This window comes from Linepithema humile, chromosome 4 (assembly GCF_040581485.1).
Source record: "Linepithema humile isolate Giens D197 chromosome 4, Lhum_UNIL_v1.0, whole genome shotgun sequence".
Classification (NCBI taxonomy): domain Eukaryota; kingdom Metazoa; phylum Arthropoda; class Insecta; order Hymenoptera; family Formicidae; genus Linepithema; species Linepithema humile.
The window spans coordinates 4,531,104-4,552,754 of record NC_090131.1 but is presented as its reverse complement, the minus strand read 5'-3'; the positions used below and the strand labels follow the sequence as shown (position 1 = coordinate 4,552,754).

The 21,651-nt window shown below is 41.6% G+C and overlaps 1 protein-coding gene and 1 non-coding gene across 5 annotated transcripts in view; one reads left to right on the top strand and one right to left on the bottom strand.

The window, feature by feature from the left end:
• Positions 1–21,651, top strand: part of Sesn (Sestrin) — a 173,299-nt gene that overhangs the window by 108,425 nt on the left and 43,223 nt on the right. The gene's annotated exons all lie outside the window — the stretch shown is intronic.
• Positions 14,670–14,742, bottom strand: TRNAA-AGC (transfer RNA alanine (anticodon AGC)). Its single transcript has one exon. It is a non-coding gene; the product is annotated as a tRNA-Ala (tRNA).

The window sequence follows — 21,651 nt, the reverse complement described above, 5'->3', positions numbered from 1 at the left end:
GGATATGAGACAGTCATGAGTCATATTTTTCTCATTTTAAAGAACAAAAGGTTTACGTGAAAGTGCTCGAAAAATCCAGCTGCTTTATTAAAGTACCTTTTTCTGTGTTATAATAAAGTTCCCGTATTTCAAATTTATTCTCCCACTATGTGCGGATCGTATTACAGACAGGGGTGTTCACAAATTCAAGCTAGACAAACCATAGACAATTGAAGTGCGGAAAGCCTTTTTGAACCGCGACATTTGCAAGATCGGTCCGTCGGGTGTGTCTCCGGCGAGGTACCGTTGACTCGACGACGATGTATGGATATTGCACGTCGGCTCTCAATATCCGCGTATTCCCGATGCAGCCCGCGATCATCTCGAGCGCCTTCGAGCACGCGAAATGACGGCGCACTCTCGAGAGATCCGCTCGGCCGCAAATCATCGCAACGACACGCCCGGAGCGGCGGCGGGTGGCTCCGTGCGCGCCTGGTAACGCGGAACGGGAGACAGAACGTAGAGCTAATTTTGCAGCCGAGTGGACATAAGCGTATGTACAGCCGCGTCGAGATACGGCCGACCTGAATGCACATGCAATTCACGCGCACGCAAATGCAGCAGGCGTTTCGAGGGGACGCGAGGAGTGATCTTGATACGCCGCGAATCGATGACCTTTTGCGCATTGCGATTTATGGGATTGCAAAAATCGATCGGTCAGACGCATTCAAATTTGCACGATGTCAACTTCGACCGCAAACATTATTATTGATGTTAACATAATTCCGCGCATTAATTCACCCTTTGAATATATTTCTCTGGAGGAAAACAATTTGTAGGAAAATACAATTTCGGTTTTCACCAGGTGTATCAAATGCGCCTTTTATGAGGCACTCTGTGCAACACACAATTACGGTAAACGTTTATTTAAGCAGCGTTTCGTATTATACGAACGTTAGCGAGAATAAATGGAAAGTAACTTTCCTCCGAAACTCGCTCGTCACGGAATTCATGTATACATGTGGCGAGCCGTTTGTGCACAATATATGTATATATGTGCATATCAAGTTGGGAGAGCATTGTCGATGGGCGATGACGCAAGAGGCGAAGCATCACAAATTCGCGGTGAAAAATAAGCAGCAGATGGCTGTCAGTGAGTGTTTACAGAATTTACAGAGAATTCCTGCGCGAGATTCCTGACAGGTGTATAAATATTCTTGTTACTATTATTGTTACAGTGGAGACGTCTTACAATTTTGCTCGAAAGTTCATTATTCGCCAATGTCAGCACTTTTCTTCAGATACAAGTAGCGTCATTATCGTACTCGACACTTTTCTCGGTGCTTTTATCAATACATCGTGAAAGTTAGAAATTTTGTCTAAACGCGTTAACTCTTGTTAATTTCGCGAGTTCTTTAATTTTTCCTAGAGTTTTTTTTAGAATAATTACACGTAACCAGGATGTTTTGAAGCGCATAGACGATTGAATAATATATGGCGATTCATAGCTTATTTATGCTGTTCGCTTCGCCTTCGATAAAAACGCGAAAAGCCGCGTCAGAATACGGTCGACTCAAATGCAATTCGCGTGTATACAAATGCAAGCGTGCGTACATAAGGGAATGCAGAAGCAATCCCGATTTGCCGTGAATCGATGACCTTCCTGTAAATTTTATCTTTCGACGGGAGTAACAATGCGCGAACAATGGCATTGATTTTTTTCTCGAAACCGCGCGTACGTAAATATTGTAAAACACGGTTAACGATGAACGCGCAAAGTTTCAGCAGCTAGGAGAGTTCCGAGCACGGTTTTGCTCCCTTCCGCGGTTATCCACTCATATAATATTATTACACGCTGATTACCGCCGTAGAATGTGTGCCGGCGGGATTGTCCGTGTTTGGCCTTCGTTCAGACCATCGTGTAATTATATCGCCGGTGTAGGTGACGCGCTGGTTTGCCCACTTTTATTCACGCTGCTCTAAATGCTCCAGGCGTGAATATCTTAGATACGTTTGCGTAAGCGTGACACATAGCGTCTAACAATATTTCTCTTCTGCGGGAAGTTTGTCGATGGATTTATTAACGTTGTCAGTGATGCCGGCATCAATGTAACACATTTCTGCACAATTATTTTGTATAACAACAATATTATCGTTCGCTGATGAAAATAAAAATTGTAATAACAATTATCGTAAGTGCTAGTTTTGTTAAAACGTTATTGAAAAAGGTGATATTTGAGTTGTCAGTCCGACAGGTGGAATCGAAGTACGTTATGCAGAAATGTGACCTATGAGCGTTTTTTATCAAAAATCATTGCTTATCCGAATCTGATAATCGGATAATATTGTGCCGAGATAGTTTGTATCGATTCAATCCACTGATGGTCTAGACGTCTAGACGTCGGTAACTTGAACCGCAAGTTCGCAGTGATTTTTTTCCACGCTTTTCAAACTCCTGCGCTTCATCCGATTCCCATACTCGTCTTTATTCAATAACGTCGTGCATGGCTTCTATTTTCTTCATATTTCTTACTACATCTTATAAGATGTAAGTAAATAGATGTATCCTATGCTGGATCTTATATATGATTTTACATTTATTTAACTTTTCCTGTGTTTTAAATATCTTTCACGACAGTTGTCACAAAATTTTGCAGAGAATAATAAAAATCGAATTTTCTTGCCTTGAAATATCATCTAATATTTTATATTGACGATTTTTACTTAACATTCTGTAGAGATGGTTATTGAACTTTGATCGTCTCTAAAAATTAGATAAGCACCTGCCATATCGTTGTTTTCCCGATTCATTCTCGTAAGAACTTGTAGGAAGCGACAAATGTTTATTGAACCGTTCACCTAGACATTAAAAATCAGATAAAGTGCGCTAATGTACACGCGTGTATCGCGTGAGCGCGGCCTATAATTAGGACATCACAACAAATATTTCATCATGCTGATACGATATCGATCAGCGATTCCCGACGCCCCCCCCCCCCTCCCTCCTCCCTCCGAGTCGAATCTACATGAAATCGCCGCGGCAATTCGCTCAACTCGAAATAACCCACGCGTTACGCCTCGGTGATATGCAAATGCGCATTATGTAAACTGGCGTAGATTTGACGGAATTAACGAGTTCCGCGTTCACAAATTCTGACGCCCGGCTGTTTACGGTTATTTGTCCGGCCGGGGTCGTATCTTGTAAAACAAAGAGATATGCTCGCGAATTAGCTCGTCCTTATCTCCGCTTTTTTACGCAGCGCACGCGATCGTTGATGCGTGACGGCCGGAGGAAAGAGAGAAAAAGGAATTCTAATTAGCTATTGTTAATCACCCTCACTCACGTCCGCTCTGCCGGGCTGGATTTCAAGTAACCTTGCTGCTTTTATCCGCTTCTCGTCCGCGCGCGAGTGTGAACCATGACTAATTAAATGACAGCGGGGAAACACACACTCGCCTCCCCCCCATTTGGCTCACGTTACAGCGTTCTCCTACGGGAATCCATCCGTGGAAAAGTCCGCTAAAGTGGGTTAACTTTGTATCCTGTTTCCGGCGCTTTCGGAATTGTACTCCGTTCTCTTATTATTGAAAAGAGGATTGCTTTTGAATGCTAATTTTGTTTTTTAACATGTATTTATTCGCTATTTGCTAATTAGCTAATTATCGAATAATGCAAAAATTGTATTACTCGCATCTCTCGATATTATTTTTATTTATTAGGTTTAATAAATGCCAGTAAAAAAAATTAACGTTACAACGAACAATTGGTCAATGCTTGAAATTATTTAACGACGTCTCGATTGACTTTTTCTCGGTTAACATTTCACCGTTTTATTTCTTACGATTGAGCGTCTTTAAAGAATGATTTTCTTACTAATACTTATATTGTTTTTATGAGTTATTCTATCAACCGTGCACGATCGATAAACACGCACATCGACGCGTTTCACTCGTGCAAATCATCTGGCTGGTCATCCTCCGACGTTAGAACCAATCCGTTCGACAATGAAAGCTGTAAATCGACACGGACGAAGAGCAGGAAGTGTCGCGGTGGCGTTACGACGACAAGATTAATCGACTTGACACTTCCGCTATTAACGAGGGGGGCCTTCGCACGCGGTCGCCGGTGTGTAACAGCCGTGCGAATGAAATGAAAACTCACTTCGAGGTATTAATTATTTTTCTGGTCCGCGTCGCACGAACGAGCGTTCACAAGCTAACAGGGAAAGCCGGCGATCTTGCCGGATGTTGTGCCGCTTTATATTTCTCAATAATTTCAATGGCGATGGCGATTGATTCATTTGTAAAGTCGTCTTTTAGCACGTGACGAAGACAGAAAATATAAATCCGATAATGCGATTCGACAAATTGGAAAATTGCTCGCTATTCATTTTTACATTAAATATTAATTCTCTGCAAACAGAAATGTGATTTAGGAACGCAAAGTCCAGTGATCTGCTAGAATTTATTCTATAAATTTATTTCAGTTGAGTTCAAGAGTTGTTCTTTAAAGTTTGAGCATTTATGCGATTATTCGCGAACCACGATGCAGAACTCATATCTCTCGAGGTTGCTGAAAAAAAAACCTACCTTACCTTGTGCTAAAGTGTATTATAAAAAGGCTCAAAGGTACTGTGTTCTTAAGCGAAGCGTCAGCCGTTTCCCGGCCTTTGTGCATGAAAGACTCGTGGAATTTTCCAAGACGGTCGAAGAAAAAATTAATTCGACGAGGGTCTTCCTGGAAAGATGAGAAAGGTTCTTCGTAACTCACGCGCGAGTCTCAGCACCTGGAAAAGCGAGAGATGCCGAAGATCCGTCAATTATTTACCCAACTTTCGCGATAATTTTACTTTAAATCTTAACTTTTCCCGGTTTGTTAGCAAATTATATCTTTCCACTTTTCATTCCGAAAAACCATGTGCAACAGGTAGAAAAAATAAAGTCCGATTTTCTTGAATGAAAACTTTTTCTTTCTAATCGTATTATCGGTTTGCGAAGACTATTTTACTCGCTACAATCATGAGACCAATTCGGATAAAATAATTTATGTATTTAAGAATATGAAGACATGTTTTTTTTAACCGAAGCTCAGCGAACATCGAAGATATCTTATAAATTTAGATGATTAATACTGACGATACTCGATTTGTACGTCGGTTTATACACAACGCAAAACATGTTACATTATAACAATCGTAATTTATGTTTTACAATATTTTCCATATTCTAACTCGTCAAGTTGCAAACCGCAATCGTTTATCTCAATCATCTCACCTTACATAATCTTGTTAGTTCTCAGCGAGCAACGATTACTCAACAACAATTATTTCTAATTTATCGCGAGATGTATTACGTTGTCATTCGACGATTAATAAGGTCTCGTATACACTGAGAATGGAAGTTTTTTTTACGATATTTTCATCGATTATTCATCGCGCAGAAACGGGCGAGACCGCAACAATCGATCTTAACGATTGATAAACGTATTCATATGATCCGTAAGTAGCATTGTTCATTAATTTTGTTTGCGTTTTCCATTAAAGGCTCGCCGAGTCGAGTTTAGCTCGACTAAGCTATCGGGTGCCGAGGACTGGTTTTGCCGAGTGACTCCATCATCCCTCCCGCTCGTAATCGGGTGCTCATGGAGCTCTGTGCTACCGGTCCGAGCTTTGCACAGAGCTTCTTTGTTCCGTGTGAGTGCAGCCAGCCGCGCATGCACCATAGCAGCGCGTTGCAGTTTTCAATTTAATTAGCTTTATAGTTCCTGTCTGCGCGCGTGAATTTAACGAGTTGCACGCGCGTCCGTGTTTAGCATAAATCATTAATTCCGACATTAATTCGACAGCTCTCCGCTTCGTTTCACGCACAGTCCGACTATGTGGATTTTTCCTATGTTTTTCTACGCAAAAAAAAAGAACAGAAAAAAAGAGCACTAATTACTAATCGCGACGCCAGGGCGAACGGCGGCCGCGAATAGCGGCGCGATTAACACGATTTCGATCATTCTCATTTTCCTCTGTTTTTTTCCACTTGTTTCCGCGGATGAGCGATTACATTATCGCGATAATGGGTGCTAAGTAGATTCGCTCGCCTAAGCAAAAACGTTTTAAACCTGTTGCACATAAATTTACATAAGCGCGTAAGCGTATCGTGTAATCGAGGCATCAGCTCGCGACCTCGACATTGAAACCGTCATTATTTCTTTCAGTTTGTAAATATTCACGAGCCAAAGAATATTATTGAAGCATTCGCTTCGGATGACTCATTTAGACTAGTTTGTACGGTCCATTATTTTTTTCTTTGAATTGACCGTCGACAGACTTGTCTACTGTGATTTCGAATATTTTGGACGATAGAACAAGAAATGCGTAAAGAGTTGCTTCCGTTGAGCAAAGGACAAGTACGAGGGAGAAAGGTTTTTGAAGGATACTCGAAAAGTAGGGAGAAGAAGAATGCGGGACAACAAGAGGCAAGCAGGGAGATTGAGCGTCGTCTAATGATTACGATTTTCCTCTGGGCTTTGCGGATTACATTTCAACCCGAGGCAGAATTCTATGTTTCCATCATTTCACGGAGTCTTCCATTACAAATTATTTCTTCGCGAGCGTACAATGGCTTTGCATCTGACGCATTTCACTCCGTATTACCGGAAGAAGGAACATACTTATTAATTATAAAACAATTTCCGTTCGCTTATTATATTTATTATATTTCGTTTTATCAAAGGGATCGATCGAAGAGAGAAAAAATTTTAAATAATCGTGATACAGCGATATCTCTGTTCTGAATATTTACTGCAAAAAAATGGAGTATTAGTAATTAAATAAAATTAAAGTAGCTCCAAATGATAAAGCATTGCGAGAGATAGATAGCCCGCGTATATTTTTCGTATTCATTATATGTTATTTATCATTCTATGAATACGAAATTAAATCTTGATTTCTGTGTCACCTATGTGTCGACGGAGTTTTGAATAGATCGTTATTCTCCCAGAAGTATCAAGTTCCTCTAATATCATACGTTTCATCGGGAATGAGAGGGTTAACTCTTTATGGGACACATCGGGTTGAAAATATTCTCTCTCCCTGTAACGTATATTTTATACTATCATTTTAGCTATCAACTCGCATTCATTCCGCTTATAGCTTTGAAAAAATTTACTTAATGACTTGTGCTTTAATATTTCATTTGTTCGTACATCGAGATTTGGCGTTGAAGATTAAAGTATTCGGAATAAATAACGTGAAATCGATACCGCCGAAGTAGTGATTTTTTTTCTTATCGAAAGTTATCGTTTCTCACACGTGCGTGAAAGGCGCGGGGTGAAAGCCTATATTTATGCGTGCTTATCGCGCAGGAAGATTTAATTCGTCCTTATCGTCGATATTCCACTGAGTCATCGCAAGCTCCTGAGAACAAAGGAACTTCGGAGGGGTGGCCTTCGCGGGTTGTCGGATCATTATCCGATTTTTAGCAAGAAAAATAACGCAACAATTACCGAGTAATCTATATGTGTTGCAATACGCTCTATTTGAGGTGGCTGATGAAACGAACTTCCGCGTTGCATCAGACTGCTGATAAACGCGCCTTGTTATTTACTGATCGTCGAATGATTCTGCACTCCCCTCCGTTACCTTCTCTTCTTCGCGCATAATCAGATACCGGCGAAATTTCACGTCTTATAATTAACATGTCCGAAATTCCGTAACCACGTAAACACACGGCACTGTAAACATGATTATTCAACTCTATTCGTCACAGCAACTATTTCGGTGTGCGCTTCTCCTCCCCGCGGCTTCGGAGAATTGTCCAAACATGTTTTTCGTTATGAAAGTTTTGGTGACGAAGACTGTTTTTGGACTATAAATAGTTAAAAGTCCGTATTAACTGTTTCGGGAACGCAGATAAATAATAAAGATCGAAATAAAATATTTGGAGCCATCTAAAATTACGGAGGTTTAAGCGAAATTTCGTCGATGGAAAATCGATCGCCGGCTTTGATGGGGAAGTTGGAGGCGTCTCGCAATGATGTTCATTGTTTCGACCAGGGCTGTACTCGAAGAGAATCGAGGGCCAGGCACATCTGCGGCTAACTGTCCTTAATCGTGGTCGTTCGGATAATTAGAGGGCTTGTGGAGGAAAACGACGGGCTCGGTTTGAGCGCATCGAGCGATTCGGGGCCGAAAATGCCGGAAATGTACACGTACGTCGCGTTCTTCGAGAGCGCGCGCTAGATTATTCGCATTCGCCGGTGGCCTCCGCCGCGCTCGCTTCATTACGGATTATTGTCTAGCGATCCCGAATGCTGTTGATTCTCTCATGAAACGTTCGTCGAGTTCCGTGGCATTTTTATACGGCGCGGTCATTATTAGCAGCGCGGTGAGACAGATCCTCGGCAGGATGTTTTGTTTGTTTATAAACAATTCCGTTCCCCTTTGCAGTCGACTTTCCTTGCGCATCGCCCTCTCCCCCTCTTCGGAAAGTACCGCATAACATGTGCCAGTCACGATTCGAACCGCGCCCTGCGGGGCTTGTGGGGGTAAGCGCCCTTTATGCGCTCTTCATACGAGGACGAACGTCGCGCGCTACCGTGCCTAACGCGATCTCGGTCGCGCACAAAGGAGCGGAAACGAAGGGTGGCTGCTTGGTATCGGACATTGAATTTATTTTTTCCTCTCTCGCGCAAGGGGCTCGCGGTGGAAATCACGCGGCTTTTACGCCGCGCGCCGTGCACATTCGCGCTGACGTTCGTTCGTTCAATTGAACGCCGAGACGCCGGCGGAAGTGCTCTCGAGTGCGTGTTGTCGGGCTTCTCCCGGTTCAAATTGATACGGGCAGATCTTACGTCGACGGTGGATAGCCCGGTGTTTATTTTGATGATACTCCGCAGTGCTGTTTCACGCGAGCTTTTAACAGCTCTACAGAAGCGTGTTATTCTACCGGAGAGGATTCAATAAATTACGATACCAGATTCTGCTATTTGTCATCGGCCGCGGCTGATTTATAAATCGTATCTGAGATAAGAGTGAATCAGATCAACATGAAAGAATCAATATCCCAGAATAACCGCTTATCTCCAGCTGGGAACAAAGAAAATATTGTCTAACAAATACCTTCGAAATCGCAAGCAGACAAAACAATTATTCGCTTTAATTAAAAATTTCATAAAAAAGAAATGCTTTTTTATATTAACAATAAGAATGTTTTTTTTTGGATGTCTCTGAGAAATAACGTTCGACATTTCTTAAATAATTCCGACATTAATTTTTTAACGCCGTGCAAATTTACTTCTAAGAACGCAAAATTTCTGTCGTTTTTTCTGTCGTTGTAGCGGAGAAAATAATTATTTGCTCTAATTTAATTAATTTGATGTTAATTTCATGTTTTCCTTGAATAATTCTAAAATATGCGAACTGTGCTAGAGAGCTCTGTTTATTTGTTAACAACGTGTAAAACTGCTATTGAAAGCGAAAAGTGCTTTCGGCCGAAACTAGTCGTTTATGTGAAACATTAAGAGCGACGATGTATTACACTCACGCGTTTCTTAACGAGACTAATCTAGGGGTCTGTCAGGACAATGAAGCTTATTTATCACATGCCTCTTCTTCGTTGACGAGGAAATGTTACGGGATCCTGTTTATGTTCGGTTAGCGTAACGCGGGCCGTAAGAGGCGGCGCGACCGGTTTCCTCCGGTTTTTACGCGTCGTAAACGAAAGCAGACCGATTAAATTCCTTTTCGACGCTAGCTGCCGGGGCGTTATTACCAGCGCGAGGTACGCAATTTCGGATACGTCCCTTCCCCCGGGATCCCTTTATTGTGCCGTTGACACATGAGCGACCATCACAGAACTTCCCGTTCTCGTGCTTCAAGGTGCTTGACTTCGTCCTTCGTGTCGTGTCGACGGAGGGACGCCGCTAAGATTTTACCCAACCGGTCCCTCGACCAATTCTCTTTCTTCCCTGCGCCAGTCGTATCGCAGGTACTAATCTGTCAGAAAATAAATTTGTCCCCCGTCCCAGGGATGGCACGATGATTTTTTGAGTGGATAATACCGCGCCGGGTTTATCGTTGCATCGAGAAACATAGTTGCTCCATAGTTGCCGCGGATTTCTCCAGTAAGATCGATTTTATGGTCTTAAACGATCGCACGACAGATTACTCGAGTAACCCATCGCACAAGTCGTATGTCATTTTTATGTGCCTCGTCCTACCGCTCGGCTAGGATATTCTTTTCCAACATAATTCTTTTGTAAGCGCTTAAAATTGGCTTTTCTTTAAAGTATCATAGTATTCCTCGTAATATTTTATTTTGTTCTGTAACCGGAGAGACGCGCGATAAATCCTCGACATCCTGTACAAGGCGTCTTACGCGATTAGAACTGGAAATAAATTTCTGACGCGGCGTCGTCGGAGCGCGGCATAATCTTCCGTCGACTTTATCGCTGCCTATTGTTTGACCGAATTTATAATTTAACGCGGCAAACAATCCGTCGTCTCGCTCTGCGGAAGTTGTATATCGAGTAAACCCATGAGAAGCACACATGTCTACACATATATATATATATATATATTATACGCATGCCCCTGGAGACATTTGGCTGCAGGCTTTATAGGCTCAACGGAATACGGAGTGAGACCCGATTTAATTTCGTTCGCATACCCTTCGCGCAATCCGGCTAATTTATCGCGATATAAAATTCGTCCGCGCGTTACTGCGTGATCGCGATAGATCATTGATCGCGAGGGGAAAACGCGCGCCCGTTTGCGAGGGGGAAAGAAAAATACATTGTTGATACAGCTCCGGTTTTTACGATCCGACGGCCAACCACTGACGCTCTCGTCGCCCCGCGTTCTTCACGCTTCCACGGAAAAGACACACGAGATGTGTATCCGACTCTTCTCCCCCTCGCCGCGGACACTTTGATGCCGTTCTTCTCCGGCGAGTTTCCCTTAATTTATCGGTGCATAAACGTCGGAGAGCGCAGTTACGGAGCCGTCCGTCGTCTGATCCGCCGATGATGCTCTCTCGTGCGCGCGCAAACGCGCTCCGGAAGCGGAGAGCCCGCACACGAGGGGAGAAAAATTCGTCGATTAGGATGCGACATACAGCGCCTGGTTGTCACAAGCCGATCGCAATTGCCGATTTGATCGACCGATTGGACGGCTTTTATTTAGAGTGCCAAAAGTTATCACGCTTTCTTTTATCTCCGGATGGCCTCGGGATGGTCTAGAATAAATTTCTCCTCACGGCAAATTTCTCTCTAATCCCAGCAATATAGATTTCGATCTGAGAAAATCGCGCATTTTTGTCCAAAATTTGTTTTTTTTTTTTTTAACAATGCGAAATTGTGTGAATCTTTTCGATCGTTAATTCTATCGTTTTACTCGAATTTGAACTTTGGAGAAAGAAAATATGTCTAGAAATATGCATTTTGAAGAAAGTTATATTTGTGCTCGAAAGAGAAAGGGGCTGTAATGCTGGAATATTAATATTCAAATATCTTTTTACAGAGATTATATCTGGGGGAAGAAGGGAATTATATCTGAAATTATATTTTTGTTAAGATAAAGAAATTAGAGGATTGCGAAACAAGATTTTGTGTTGTATTTACAGTTAAAATTTGTTAACTTTTTATTAAATGGCTGCGTAATTGTCTGACCGAAGCACAACCGCAATTATTTTTAATTTGCTTCTCGATAGTTAAAAGAGCGTTTGCTGGTAGGAAACATTTCACGCGCGAGGAACAGTCGACTGTCTTTTTGCGAATTACATCTTCTCTTGCGCGAAAATTAACGCAATTATTCGCCGGAGCGTCCGTCTACTATCAAGCAATCTTCCGACATGCGAATAAAGCGCTTGGAGAATTGCATGCGAATCAAATGCTCACTGCCGCGAAGAATCGTGTGCTACCGTATATATGTATAATATATATATATATGTGTGTGTATGTGTGTGTGTGTAGTAAATAATTCCCGGCGTGCTAATTCTAGCGGACTGGCATAACTACGGCGCACGAACAACGGAAAGCTCGTCGTGGATTTCACTGGCGAAACCCCCGTTGCATCCTTTCCTCCCCGGAGGAAAGGGCGCAAGTTTTCTCGTTAACCAGCCTTTTGCGCGAGCGGCATGGGGCGGCATTGTCGGAAGAAAATGGCACGAGTGAAATTCCTGAGAGTTCCGCCGGCGGAACGCGGAAAATAAAGCCCGGAAAACTTGACAACGCAAACTCCTCTGCGCCAACTCCTCCTCCTCCCTCTCCCGCCGCCGCCGCCGCCCATCCGCTCCTCTCCCGGTGTGTCTCCCGTTCTCTCCCGAGTCTGTTTATGGACTCGCGGGGCGCTTGTTTGCGCCGAATTGCACGAGTGGAAACCTCGAAGCGACGTGCAGATAACTCCCCGGGCGTTCGTTAATCGAGTTGCGAGGTGCAGCGGCGGTCGTCTCCTTTTTCTCGCGCACAGGATATCCCGCGACTCGGGCGGTCCCGAGTTAAACGCGTTAAGTTGAAAACGTCGCTGCGAATAATTCGCGGAATTGCGCAATGTTCGTGGAAATCTTGAAAAAGCATTGTTATGTGCATATTGTTGGTCGCGACATAACTGATAAGAGCTCGTATTCTCTACGCGTATTTAACGCCGATTATAACTTCTGTTTGCCATCGCAATTAAAATCGCGTTTAATAACAACGCGTAATGTTGAGAGGCAGACAGCCGCGTTTATCGCGATGTGTACGGTGAGAATGCGGCTCTTTATCAGTTACGCTCGTGTGCGTGTGTGTGTATTTGTAAGGATCGTTATTAGTTTTATCGCATATCAGTCGTAATTGCTTTGTTTTTTTCTAAGATTCAAATATCTCAGACTTGGTGCTGTTTGAAAATGGAATTTATATTCGCGTCACGTAATATTGAATTCGGCATTGTCTCACGTTGGATATTGAATCCTAAAGTTACGACTCTATATCGCTGCACCCTGTTTTACGAGTATTGTACAGATTCGCGTCACCCGAGTTTGGCCTACGACCAAGTAGCCTCTTATCGTGTTTTCCACATAATTTCGTATTATTATTTTGTTCTCTCCCGCTGCAACTTCTCGAATTATCGCAACATGTTGCAGCTTTTCAAGATTCGACCGTCCGCGACGAAAAAGTCGACGCAAATATTATTCTTGTATCTTACGCAGAATATTCGGTATATAATATATTCTTTATTGAGAATTATAATAATTTTTTTTTCGACAAAAATAATGTTTCAGCTGCGATCAGGTAAAAAAGAACAAAATTTATTAAAACGCATTTTGAGTATGCAAAAACAAAATGTCATTAAATTTTAAATAAATTAAATCAACTATTTAATAAAAAATTAATTAAATAAATTATTTAGTTAAAAAAAACACAACTTGTATTTTTAATAAAAGGTTATACTTAATTCTGAAACTTTAAGAGATACAAAAAAATATGACGTCTTTTATATAAAAAAATTTCGTTTATGGAAAAGTTATGTCATTTTTTAAAAGAAATATCCTGCTTCGGCAAATTTACTCTACGTAGATAGAATTTCTCGATTCTTAACTTCTTCTGAAGCTCTTTAATATCCATTAAAGTTTTAAAAATGTTAGACAATTTAAAGCGCAAAGTATACAAGAAACGACCGGTCGTAGATTCGCGCGGAGTTTGCACAGATGCATTCCGTAGGAGCGCTGCACAGACAGCTGCATGACTCCTTGTCGTCTTCGCGCTCGTCTGCAAATTATGTTATCAGGTGTTACAACAATGTTGCGGCTCATTATCGTCGCCGAAGTGCAGCAATTAAACGGGTGTGAGATGATTCGTAAACAGATTATACATAGATATTCGCGAGTCATGTACTTGCTGCAGCGTTATGCAAGCAGTTATTTAAGATGCGGCTTCAAGTTGCGATTGTGTTGAAAAATTTATCTCCGATCGAACGTACTGCATATTGAGACATTCGACGCAATCGCGACAATCGTGAATCTCTCGAGCGTTTTCTCTCGACGGTGAGACCTTTGTCAAAGTTGCCGATCACCGCTCGTAAACATCGTGACAAAGCCGTTGTGCTTACAATTCTGGCAACATTATGCAATGACATCGTGACCGCTGTCACGTATACTTTCAAAAGAGCTTCTTGAAAAAAGCTATAAAATTAAATGTCACGGTCAGCGGGAATTTATACCGTTGCGCCATTTTAATTGCAGAATTTCGATGACTCCGAAAGCGTTTGTTTAATTTTCATTTTTTTTTTTTAATTTCGCGTTATCTTATCTTAGTTTAATTTTTACTTAAATGCAATTTAACTCTTTACATGCATTACTTATTACAATGATTGAATTTCATAAATGCGAAAAGTGCCTTTTGAAGGCCATCGTATGACGTGGACGATCGAGTGAAACATCGGTCATACGAGCGATAACACTTTTTGTTAGCGAATGTCCAATAAGAAGCACGTTTTATTTTTGACGTTCGTTCTCGACGTCAAAAGTGCATCTCTACTGTCAATAGAGATACGGCGATAATAGTCATATACACTCGGCGAGATAACGACGGACGTTTTCGCGAGAAAAACGCGACTGATCAGCGGACTCGTACATCGGTTGACGCGGATATCTTTTATCAGGCCGGCGCGTGCATTGTCATTGCAACGAGAATCGTTGAGTCCAAAAAAAAAAAACAATTTTGGAGACGCCGGGCATCGATCCCGGTACCTCTCGCATGCTAAGCGAGCGCTCTACCATCTGAGCTACGTCCCCTTCTATGAAAAAGAAAGATTATTTTGTTTGCAGGTAGACAACACGCAGCATTATACTTTCTCTTGAATAATGTCTTATGCCTCGCGCATTAAATAGAATTCACTGCTTAACGCTTTAACGTATGGCGACAGCCTTAATTGACACAGCTGAACTTTATTCTGCGACAGCTAGATTTGTATTTAATTTATGCTGATTCATGCCGCTGTTTTACTTTACACTTGACGCATCCTTTCACGCAATCTTTTTAAAAGTCAAAAATCGTGAGTCATTTAAAGATAAAAAAGTCAATCATAATGATATTGAGAATTGATAAGAAACATTGACGTGTCACTTTAACGTAAATATTGGGCATAGAGCGGAAATGTAGGGACTGCCGGATAGCCAAATGTTAGCTATGATGGCAGATAGCAAATTTGATCGAACTTAATTGATTGGATTGTCTGAAATTTGAGTAAATTAGCTTGTCAATCTGTTAACATTGTTAACATTTTGCTTACTGGGACGCCTATTGTTTCTCTTCGTTCAGTGGTGTTATCACAGTTTTTGTGTTAGTCATTGGTGAATCATCAGTAATATGTGCCAGATCGTTGCACTAGCAATTAGCCATGCATCGCGACGCAAAGCTTGCGCAACGAGATTGCAATTGTACTTTATTGCATTGCAAACAGTAATCCAATTTGACTTTCTTTTGTTCCGTCCATTTTAATTATTGCGTCTAGCGAAAGGAGGAAGAGAAGTGGCAATCATGGGCGTTTCACGCATGTATCGTCCCGTAAGCGTTTCGTTATTTTTTTTTTTTTTTCTACGTGCATCTATCGTGATCGTTGTTTTCTCTTTTTAAGCGTTCTCCTCTCAGTTTCCTCGTTCGCTCTTTTATGAACGTGACAATGCACGGAATAAACACTGATTATCTCAAATGAGAATAGCGCGGGCTCGTCGTTAGCGGAAGAAATAAAGATCATCGAACGACACGTGCGCGGATTAACGCTCCGGACTATAAAGGCTATTATTGCCGCGATAATAACGAAACGAAACAGAGAAGGTATACCGCGTACAGCTGACTCACCTAGATTGCTCATGCTTATTAACTCTTTTCCTGGATCGTCTTATTCAACCCATAAATTATTTATCGAATGATTTAGCCATAAATAATTTATGTATTAAATCATTCGATTAATTTCATATCACTTCGTGTATTTTTCTTTCATAAAAGTACATTTTTCTTTAAAGAGCGGATTAAACCGTGACCCGGCAAGACTGTTATTAGATCCATTTTCATTTTTATCGAGCGAGAAAAAAAAGAGAGACATCACGGCTTGTTACGATTTATCAGTAGTAGCGATTTCCCTCTGCAGCAAACGAAAAAAAGGGGCGCCAGTTATATATTTTCCTCATAGTGATAAAATAAATCTCGCGTGGCATGAAGTTAGAAGGATCCGTTCATTCCGTCGTGTGATGCTCTCGTTCATGATGCGCCTCCCCGCTCGTCCCCGACGTGCGCCCCGTTTCTCCTCGTGTAATGCGAAAAGGAGACAGCGCTGCACAACGTTAACGAACCTTTGTTCGCGATTTTACGATTCCGGTAAATAGCCGGCCCGTGAGCTCCATGAGCTCTCGCGGCGTGACGTTATTGCGGTCGTAACAAAGAGACGGTCCGACCGCGTTTTCCGGCGCATCCGTCGAAAATTGCACGTCTCTCCCCCTCCCCCTCTTCATCGACCCTCCTCCCTTCGCTGCCCCCGTGATCTCTTCCGGAAAACCCCGAAACAGCTATACGGGCTTCTGCAACATTGCTCTTCTTCTCCGCGCGCGGGGATTGCCTTGTTCTCCGCCACGTGCGCCGTCCGTCGTGTGCACGCTTGACACCGCAGCAGTGGTTCTCAAACCGGTGCGAGAGACTTTTAATCTGAAGGGCTACATCATACGATATCGCTTTAACACGTTACTCCACAGAAATATTGATAAAGTTACAACGAATTATCAGATTTCCGATGTAACAATATATTTTTCATTTAACGGTGTTTATAGATGTGTTCTTTTCGAATTGAAATTATATGAATTATTTTATTGCTGTATATAATTATTAAAATTTCTAATTCAATTTATTTATTTCGCGATGGAATTCCCAAAATAACGCGCACATAAAAACAAAAGGCGAGATATTAATTTTAAATGCTTGACCTATATCACGCGTTTCGATAAAATGCAAGTCATTCCTCCGTTGAATAATTCAAATTATAAATCCAAACTGTACGCCTGTCTAGTATTTTTTTCTTTTAATATTAATGGGATTCGGTATAATCCGGTATAATCGTTACGCGATCCACACGAGTGTTACGAGAAACTGCACTAAGAAAAACGTCCGGTCATTTAAAATAAATTTACATCCGACTAAAAATTTGTTTAGATTTTCTCGATGTATATTCTGACGATTTATGAGACGGATTTCCTTCGCGCCGAAAATTTATTTGTGCTCCCTCGTAACGTAAACATGTTGCCGCAGAGCCTCCGATCTCGTATTAATGAAAGATTTCCTGGTTGCCCGACAAACAAAGGAAACGAATAGTTTGTGTATCGATTTACCCGATGCTCGCCAGCACTATAAGCTCTTTAGCCTAGCGAGCGTCGTAAGAATTACGCAACCCTCCCCGCTTGGGGATGGACGATTTTAGGGAGCTTTTATGTCGATCGTTTTTATGAGCCCGTTTGATACTGGGGATCGATCCATTTCGTATATCTTCTTACCGAATAAAAAATATTGGTGCAACGTACGGTTTTATTTTAGCGAGTTTATCGTGAGGGTAAAGATATGTCGACGACATAAAAATATTATAAGCTGGATCGGTCAAGCGACCCTTGAGAAGAACAGCAAGATATTTTTCCGTATTTCTGCCATCTCACTTCCTTTCACCGGGGAAATTTTGCCTTCTTGAATTCGTGCATATATGCATTATGCATATATGCATTAAAAGACGTTACCTACAGACCTAGATTTGCATATAAACTAAAAAAAGAGCTGCACTTTATAACCGTGCGTTACTAGATGCTTTGCGTCATTTCGCAGAAGTATCTGTAAATCGCTCGTTCTTTATTAAATATTTTTTTAATTAAACGCATATCTAATTGTTACATATTTAAGTTTTATATAATTAAATGTTTTAATCAACGTGCTTTGACGAGAAATATTGCATATAATTTTAAATATTGATTATTTATATTTAAACATACAAATTTGCATCTTTTCATAATCTTTTATGCGCATTCATTTTTAACAATAGATTGTCCGGGTGGATTTTTTCTCTCGGTGCAAACGTGCGACACACTGTCTGCAAAAATCATGTTTATGGTCCCGTTTAAGAACATCTGCGTGAATAGCCTTATGCAAAGTAGTCTGATCCTCGCTTAACAGAGGATAGGAGAGCAGACGCGCCGGTATTGTTACGCAAAGTTTTACAGTGCAGCTACGTGACTCATTGTCGTTGTACGTTCTTAAACAATTTATATCGGTGACTTTGGAGGCGGCTTTTAGCGGAAGATTACGCGCAAGGACATCGAGGGATAGAGATGTATAGACGTACGCACAACTATGCGTCTGCACGCGCGACTTTGCGAAAAGCAGCGCGACGATGAGTCACACTTTTGATACCGGCATATTTATGAGAATTGCAAGAAATATACTCCCGTGCGCGCGCGCTTGCGAACCGCACCTCTTGCATAACCGTACGTAATGTTGCACTGACCGCTGACTTTCAGAAAATTATATTTTGCTTCGCTTAGCGTTGCACATATATTTAATTCCACGATTTAATTCGTGATATTTCACATTTGCTGAAATAAAGCTTCTCGAAGTTTTAAATAAACTTCTCTTCCTTATTCTTGAAATACAACTTTTTGATGTAATAATACAGAATTATCTTGGCTAAGATTAAAATCAGTTCTCTCTCTCTTAACCTTCCTCACTTCCGAAATTCGTAGAGTTTGTTTGACGTAACATGACATTATTTTATATTTTAATACGATGACTCATCCTTGATTACTTGTTATTCTACTTTAATGTTTTTTGATGGCACATATTTTGACCATGCGAGTGTGCTCGAAACGGGAATTTTTTGCGTGAGTAACACGATAAACGTAATTTTTGAGCACATCTGCACTGATAAAAATACAGTTTCCGTAAGGTGGTGCTTTGTGTTTGAATTATCTGTTTTGCTGTTAATTCTACTGGAAATGCTCGGCACGTCCAAAATTGGCAATTCCACGATCCTCTCGTGATTCACTGCTTGAAAACACTACGACTATACGACTCGTTTCGGTGAATGCTGAAGAAACGGAAGACGTTGCGAATGTATAAAAATGGCTTCGTTGAAATTGGATAACGAGTGCGCTCTTTTATATTAATTATGAGATATAAAATAATTCTCCGCCGTCATGTAATTTCTACGAATTTCAGAATTAAAGATCAAGAACTGGTATTAATATCAAGTAATTTATATAATATCAATAATTTTTCCTAATAATAATGCTTTCCAGATAAATATTTAATTAATATATTTATCAATAATGTTTTTCAGTTTTTTTTAAAGCTGTAATTATTGAGCAATGATTTTTAATTAACTAAAGTTACTGACCGATAATAACTTTAATAAGGGGATCCTACTTCCCTCAAATGACTACAAGGATATATGATATCCTTAATGAAATGTAAGCCCGCTGATCAACCTACTGACCGAAAGACCCATCGCGCAAACTCTGGCTTCTATCCGTCGAGTATCGTGCAAGGTAAAAGCAATTTTCATTCGAAGCGGTCATTAGTCGCCGCCTCGAGTGTAGTAGACAAAACTTTCCGACGATTTCTAAGCGGCTAAGCGTGCAGCGAATAACGAGGTGCTTCACGTGCTCCGTTATAACGGAACATCGTGTAAAAGAGAAAAAGAAAAACAGAAAGAGAGAGAGAGAGAGAGTTAAAAAGTAGAATGGTTCATTCTACCATGGGGTTGATAACCCCTTGAGGCGTACGATGATATAACAAAGAGGAGAAATATTCGCAATGTAGCGCATAGCACGATGACATAAAAAGCGTATAATCTATGCACGGAAATTAATCGGTACAGCCGAGAGAGAAAGAGAAGAAGAAAAGGAGTACAGATCAGGAACACAGAATGTACCGAGAAGGTGGATATGAAGGTAGGAGGAGCAAAACTAATGAGATGAGAGAGAGAGAGAGAGAGAGAGAGAGAGAGAGAGAGAGAAAGAGAGAAAGGCAGAGAATAAAAGCTGATCGCGACGAGATTAGAGAAAAGAGAGACTGAGCGGGATAAACGGATATAGAGCAATGTTATGACAGCCTAAGGACAGCGACGACAGCGTGGTGGCAGTTAACGCGAAGGGGGGAGAATGGTAGACTCGCCTTTTTTTTCGGGAGTATTGATCATTTGGTACGTTAGGTGACTACCGTGGGTCGTTGCCATACCTGACATGGACAGGTGGTATTTTAAGCTCTCCCGTCGTATTATCGGGTGGAGACACACACACACACACGCACACACACGTGTGGAAGAGTTTCGAAAGTTCACAAAAACGTTTGCTGTTTCTCTTTCGCGCGCGCAAGTCCCCTCTATTTATTTATTTTTAACAAATAACACACGCGCCAGCAGCGTGGAGTCGCGAAGCGACTGAAAAAATATAAGACGACGGTTTCTCTCTCGTTACGCTGACAATACCGCCTAACTCGTCCTAACTGATCTTAATTAGTTGTCCCTTTTATTCACTAAATTATTATTGTAGCATCATCCCGGCTATAACGTAAGGGAAGGCAATTTAGTTGATCGTGGTACACAACATCGCTCTAATAAGCGCCATAAACCGGAATAATAACGGAAGTCGAGGGAAACCGAAACAATTGCGGATCCATCGGATCAAGTCAGCCTCTGTCATTCGTAAGGGATGAAATCGAGCGAAACAGCGGGAAGGCCGGGAAGAGAGAACGCTCGCCCTAAGTGCACGAAGGCAAGATGATCGAGCAATCGTGCTCCGTAGAAGCGCGGTGGCATCGAGAGCGAGCGAGACGGACTTACGCACGTAGATGCGAGATCGCATGGGGGAGCGAGGGGGGAAATAACCGAGCGACAGGCCCGGTAATATCGTATGGCAGCGACTGGAGGCGCTTTCCCGAGCGTTGACCCCTTCACGCTTCCAATACTAACCTCGCCCAAGAGCGTGTCCGCCTTCTCCCGGGAATACGAAATAGTAGAAACTTCAACAGCGCTCGCGCGAGCGCGCGCGCACGAGCGAGCGAGAGAAAGAGATTCGTCTGTCTTCGCGGAAATCGTGATTGACCGGGAGTTCGCGCGGAACTCGACTAAAATATCGTTCGCGCGAATGCGGTCTCGTTGCGGTTATCGTGAAGTGGAATTCTTACGATGAATTCAAACTAGATGCTCCGGAGTGCATCTCTGTTATCGCGCGTGCTGAGAAGTCGCTCGAAGAATATCCAAACAAAGTAGCGTTAGAGAAAAGGGCGGGAAGAGGGCCAAAAAAAATTGCGACAATTGGCTACTTGGTTTATTAAATTATAATTAAATCAATATTTAATTTGTACATTAGTTTAAATTTGATTAATATTAAAAGTATCGAGTGAGAAGAGCATAGGAATTTTGTGAGGTAACATTTTTCTGATACTTTTTCGTAAAAAATAAATAAAGAGGTTAAAAATTGAGACATTAGCGTGGAATTTGTCCAATTTGACGTAATATAAGATGAAAATAATGATTGCGTTCTATAGTTAATTCGTACTTTGATGCAGTGCACGATACCGCGAGAAGTTCCGTTCCCAGCGATCGTCATCGCGTGTCGTCCGTAATAAGCATTCAGCTCTGAAGTGCTTTGCACTCAAAGGGTTAAAAATCAGAA